Source organism: Terrapene carolina, unplaced genomic scaffold (assembly GCF_002925995.2).
Source record: "Terrapene carolina triunguis isolate 2854851 unplaced genomic scaffold, T_m_triunguis-2.0 Scaffold33723, whole genome shotgun sequence".
Lineage (NCBI taxonomy): Eukaryota > Metazoa > Chordata > Testudines > Emydidae > Terrapene > Terrapene triunguis.
This window is the reverse complement of record NW_020698074.1, coordinates 3,462,148-3,468,569: the sequence shown is the minus strand read 5'-3', so window position 1 is coordinate 3,468,569 and position 6,422 is coordinate 3,462,148.

Below are 6,422 nucleotides of genomic sequence, written 5' to 3'. Positions count from 1 at the left end.
TGTAAATTGGCAGAGATGACATTACACCTGCTGAGAATCTGGCCTATTGTCTACCATAGAACTTTTACATGAGCAGGGTGTGATGGTTGATATTATGCGGTTATGATGAAAGTATTATGAAACTGTTGTACCATGAATGCCCCTTTGCATGTGTAGCCACCCTGAACAGACATGACTTGTGACACATCTCTGCCAGATCAAGTCAATTGTGAAGGACTATCAGCACATGAGTAAGTCTTACCTGGGGAGAATAAACGAGTAACTGCATCTTAGGGGAAACTAGTTTTACTTGACCTCTCTGAGGAGAGGGGGAAAGCAGAGAGCAGAAATTTACCAGGAACAGAACAAAAGATGCTAGGTGACAAATTATGGGTTTAAATAAGGATTCATAGGGCGGAAGAAGAGAGATATTCAGAGAAAGTGCGGGAAGGAAGAAGGAAGGGCATAGATCAACCAAGAAGAACAGGGGAGGTGAGCTGGGGGAGGAGACTGTAGGTTTTGGAACTCAAGGCAAGCTCTGCAGCAGAAAGACCTGGATGGCCCCAGAGGACACCTACCCCTGCCCAAAGAATGCCCTGCAGCAGTGAGGAAATGAAGATGGGGAAATGTGTGTAGAGTTTATTTTTTTTTTTATAGATCATGTGATTAAGTAAAGAGCAACAGCATGGTAGAATTCTATGCAGAGTGTCTGTGTGTGGTATATGCTACACCTACCATGTCACCCCTTGAAGAGGAAAACCAGAAAGCTCATACCTTTGGTGGGATTCTCAGAGAGGATGCATTCAAGCTAACAGGGAGTCTTGGTTCCAGGGCTTGGGCAGGGGAACATGAGATTTCAGCTCTCAGGAGGGAGTGTTAGACAATGGATCAAGGATGTGCCTAGGGACCCCAAGACTGGGACAATGCCTGTACAGACTCTGGAGGCTTCAGATATTCAGGGATCCAGAGGCTGCGGATACCACTTCAGCAATCTGGTGGGCTGCCCGCATGGGGATCTTGACCAGATCAGTGGCACAGTGGGAGCAGGATTTGGCACCCCCCAGATGCTACTCTCCTCAGTGCCTCCATGTTTCTTGTTACCCGCTGTGGAGAGCCATAAAGAGATTGAGACTCCTTCCAGGTCTGGAGAACTGTCTGTTTGATTATTCTACAGGGAAAGATGGCCTGATAAATTTGCTGAATAAATGGTAAATCTGACCCTCCCCTTAATTAGCATGTGGACACTCCCATTGACGTCTGTGGAACTACTCACGGGCTTAAAGTTAAGCGTGTGCTTAACTATTTGCAATCATGAGGCCTAAAAAGACAAGCACCTATGAGGGAAAAGGGAGTATGTAATAAACATTTATAAGATATTTGCTATTTGGTTTTGGCTTGACTTGTAATTAAGGGGGAGATTTTCTAAGGCATAAAGGGTCGTTAGGATTCTCACTCCCATTTACTTTCAAAGGGGATTGAGCACCTACCTGCTCTTTGTCCTTTTAAAATCTCCTCCTTTACAAAAAAATATTGACTACCTGCAACTGCCCCCAAAGCCAAACAATAATACATTGGCTGATTTATTGAAGGCATCCTGGTGCCAATGGAAGTGCTTGTCTTCTTCATAGTAGATATATACTCTGGTTTTGTAATGTAAATTCACCTATCCATTGAAAGTGCTGTCATATGTAAGGAATGGCATGTTAATATATTGCCATTGACAGCCATTTGTAAAAACTTTCCTGAATATAACTTTGTTTGCAGTGAACTCATTTTGGTAATTTTGAATCTGCTCCAGCTCAGGGCCAGATTCTGATCTCATTTACACCTGTGTTAATCCAGCGTAACTCCTCTGAAGCCACTGGAGATATACTGGTGGAACAAGAAGCCACTTCTTAAAGACTTGTAGGCTCATGTTTGCTAAAGAGAGACTGGGAATAAAGAAACCAGGAGAATGTGGAGAAGAAAGAATACTTATCATGAAAAAAATAGAGAAGTGATCCAAAATATGCAATCATACTTGATTTAAACAGGCTTGTGCTGGTGCGAATGATAGCAGAATTTGGGCCAGCGGATACATGTGTAGGGTGACCAGACAGCAAATGTGAAAAATCAGGATGTGGGGGGGGGGTAAATAGGAGCCTATATAAGAAAAAGACCCCAAAATCATGATTGTCCCTATAAAATCGGGACATCAGGTCACCCTATACATGTGATATATATGGCATCCACTGGAGCCAGTGTATCTTATATATGGTAGAATATATATAGGAAGGAGTGCATGGGGGGAAAAGTATGCTTGTTTTTGGCTAGAATCACCCTTACATTAAATTGAATTACCTTTGACGGGGAAAAATGCTTCAGATTAACAAGTAAATGAGATTCATCAACTCAGCCTAGAGATGTGAGCCCTGCAAATGCAAGAAATAGCTTGTGAGGGCAGCAAAACCTCAGATCCAGGAGACCTTGTAAAATGTGGTGGTCTGTGTTTTCTTATTCTCCACCCTTCTCCCCACACCATAGGTCACAAATTAATTACTGAAATAGTTTTACTGAGGCCAGATTGCTGTGCTAGTTCATTTTAAAATATGACATCTCTTTTATAGACGTTGTGGTCTGGAAAGAATGTCATGAATGCAGACATGGCTATGGGGCTTGCTCATGAGGAATGGACAGTGAACATGAGCATAGGTGAGAGGACAGTATGCATGGGAAACATGAGGAGCAGTCTGTTGTGGAGAAGAAGCAGACGGTATGCGTGGGGATGAGGGGACAAGACATTATGGAGAGTTAAAGAGAAGTTTCATACCATGGTGTATCTATCCATAGAAATCATAACTGTGGAACGCCCTCTCCAACGAGATGAGGATAACTGAGAACATCATTGCCGTGATGCACAAAATAAGACCTATTTTTTAAATAATGGTATAACAGTTACTCCATAATTCCTCAAATCTACTGCAGAAGATTATGAAGGGGATTTAAAAAAAAAAAAAGAGCAGTTTAAATTACGTTGCAGAAAGAAGGAAGAAAAATGTTTCAATATGTCTGGGCCTATAATTAGTTTCCTGATTTGAATATGTGCTAAGATATTATCGGGAGAGGGGGGTGGTACTTGTGATGCTGGCAGGCCAAATGCCAGCTCTTGCCCAGGCTGCAGGCATTAGCTAAGAACTAACAAACTCCTAGCTCAAGACCAGACCCGTTCACCTTTGTTAGTTTTGATCAGAATAGGTCAGGGGTCGGCAACCTATGGCACGCGTGCCAAAGACGGCACACGAGCTGATTTTTAATGGCAATCCAGGTCACCAGAAGTGGACTGAGTGGGGCCGGCGGCCGGGACCCCGGCAGGCAGCAGCGTGCCATTAAAAATCCTGCCCGGCCCAGCCCGGCCCGCTCTTCTCCGCCCCTCCCGCCGGCATTTGCACATGCTTTCCTGACCTCTGTCACTTCCGGCAGGAGGTTGTGTTTCCGGGTTAGCGTGTCCATACAGCTACCTGATGTCCGTGGAGTCTGAGTGGCCCCGCCTGCGGGGGCAGGAAGAGGGACCCGGCCCCACAGGAGTTGCAGCGCCCGCGAGGCCGTAAGTGGGGAAGGGTCCTGTGTCCCAGCTGTGCCGTGCACCCGCCCCGAGCACGGCCGACCCCGCTCCCTGGACTCAGGCATGCTGCCCCGGGGTTGGAGCCCCGGTGCCGGAATGAGCTTGGCTCTGTACTGGGGCACGCCGCATCCCACAGACTGAACCCGAGCCTGGGGGCTGCAACTCACCGCCTGCTGGACCCTGGGAACAGCTGGGTCGCGCCTCTTTTCCCGGGCCGCCCAGAGGATTCAGGGGGCCTGGGGCAAAGCAATTTCGGGGGCCCCTTCCATAAAAAAAAGTTGCAATTCTATAGTAACATGCATTTGGAAATGTAAAAAATAACCAGTGAAATACATTCAAAAATTATTTTTTAATAATTTGAAAATACATGAAATACATTATTTAAAAACATTAAATGCTTTAATGGTATGTATACATTTGCAATTACATAATGGGCGGTTGCTGGGTGATGGTTGGTGCCAATGGGCTGTTGCTGCCTGGGGGTGGTGCTACTGTTGCCCAGGGCTGGGTGTGGAGCTGGGCTCTGGGTCGGGGGGTGCCCAGCTCAGATGGGCTGGGCTTAGAGCTAGGGGTCAGGGCTGCAGGGGGGAGGGGGGAGAGGGGTGCCCGGCTCAGAGGGGCTGGGGTCAGAGCTGGGGGTCAGGGCTGGGGGGGGGATGGGGTCAGGGGGTGCCCAGCTCAGAGGGGCTGGGCTTGGAGCTGGGGGTCAGGGCTGGGGGGGGCATGGGGTCGGGGGGTGCCCGGCTCAGAGGGGCTTACCATGCCACTTACCCCCTCTCCCAGAGCCTCAGCGAGCCATGTCCAGGAGCTCCTGCCACTCGGCTCACCGGAGCTCGCAGCCCCGCCCCCTTACCACGCGGCTCTGAGCGGGAGGATCTCAGGCCCCGCCTGAGCCATGCCGCTGCAGCACTGTCCAGGGCCGCTCCTGGACACAGCGCGCTGAGGCGCTGGGGGATGGGGAAAGGCAGAGGCGGGGGGAGCCTCCAACATTCTTGTGGGGGTCCCTGCGGGGCCTGGGGCAAATTGCCCCACTTACCCCCCCTCTGGGTGTCCCTGCTCTTTTCCCACCCCAGGTCACTGGACCCCGCTCCCCTCTGGCATTGAGGGCAGAACCCAGGAGTCCAGAGCCCTAGTCTCCATCTGCCCCCCACCCCCTCGAACAAGTAGAGCCCAGCTGGAAACCTAGGAATCCAGAGTCCTGGCTCCCAGCACTCCCCCCCGAGCGTCAGACACCAGCCCCTTCCCAGAGCCCAGGAGTCCCAACTCCCACCCCACTCCCCACCTTGCCCCCCCCAAACCCCTGCCCTGACCCCTGCACCCCCTCACACACACCCAGCCCTCTGCCCTGACCCCTGCACGCCCCCATGACCCCAGCCCTCTGCCCTGACCCTTGCAGCCCCCATGACCCCAGCCCTGACTCCAGCACCCCTACACATACCCAGCCCCCACACACCCCATGCCCTGACTCTTGCACCCCCCACCCCCCCCCACATTCCCACCTGCACCCCTTGCACCAAATGGGAGCTGCCCAGGTAAGCACTCCACACCCAAACCTTCTGCCCCAACCCTGAGCCCCCTCCCTCATTCTAGCTCCTGGCCAGACCCTACACCCCAACCCCCAGCCTGCTCCTTCACCCCCAACCCTGTGCTCAGTGCACTCCTACCCTCAGCTCAGTGCAGAGAGAGAGGAAGAGAATGGGCTCGAACCAGGGAGAAGGTACGTACCCACTCTATGTGGGCAGGGCCGGGACCCCAGACCAGCAGCGGACTGAGCGGCAGTGGGCTGAGCGGCTCAGCCCACTGCCGGTCTGGAGTCCCGGCCGCCGGTCCCACTCAGCCTGCTGCTGGCTTAGATGAACGGAACTCCAGACCGGCAGCGGACTGAGCGGGCCGGCAGCGTAAGATCAGCATTTTAATTTAATTTTAAATGAAGCTTCTTAAACATTTTGAAAACCTTGTTTACTTTACATAAGACAATAGTTTAGTTATATAATATAGACAGAGAGAGACCTTCTAAAAAACGTTGAAATGTATGACTGGCATGCGAAACCTTAAATTAGAGTGAATAAATGAAGACTCGGCACACCACTTCTGAAAGGTTGCCGACCCCTGGAATAGGTATTAGTCTGATAAGAATGTATTTAGTGTTTAGACTCTATGGAATGCTTGTAAATTGCTGCATGCATGAATCTCACTTGTAACATCAGTATTCTCTGCTATAAGAAAATCTGTACATTTTACTTTATAACTTTGAAAATGTTAGCTCTGAACTTGTGAAACCAGGCACTAGAATCTCTTCCCCGCTCCCTGGCATAGGTGCTGGAACTAGAGGTGCGGGAGGTGTTGCCGCACCCCCTGTCTTGAAGTGGTTTCCATCATATGCAGGGTTTACAGTTTGGGTCAATGGTTTTCAGCACCCCCATTATAAAAATTGTTCCAGCACCTCTGCTCCCTGACCCATCAAAATCAGATGAGCCATCAAGGAATATAGCAATACAAAAGATTGGTTAATGACCCTATCACACCTGGGAAATGCTACGTGCAAGGAAACTCATCCTGTGGACTTGGAAGCTGAATGAAGGAAATAAAACAAAGCCACAGGAAAATTTTCCATCTCTCTCTGCTGTTTGAACTCTGACCAGAGATTCCAATGGGTCTGCCCTGAAGGACACTTTGAACTGACAGATCACACAACTCTGTTACTGTTAGGATTTAGATGATAACTAATTTATGTGCATATGTTTGTTTGCTTTAACTTGTAAATAACTCATTTATTTTTCTTAGTTAATAAACCTTCAGATAGTTTCTTACAGGATTGGCTAAAGGGGTTGTCTTTGGTGTA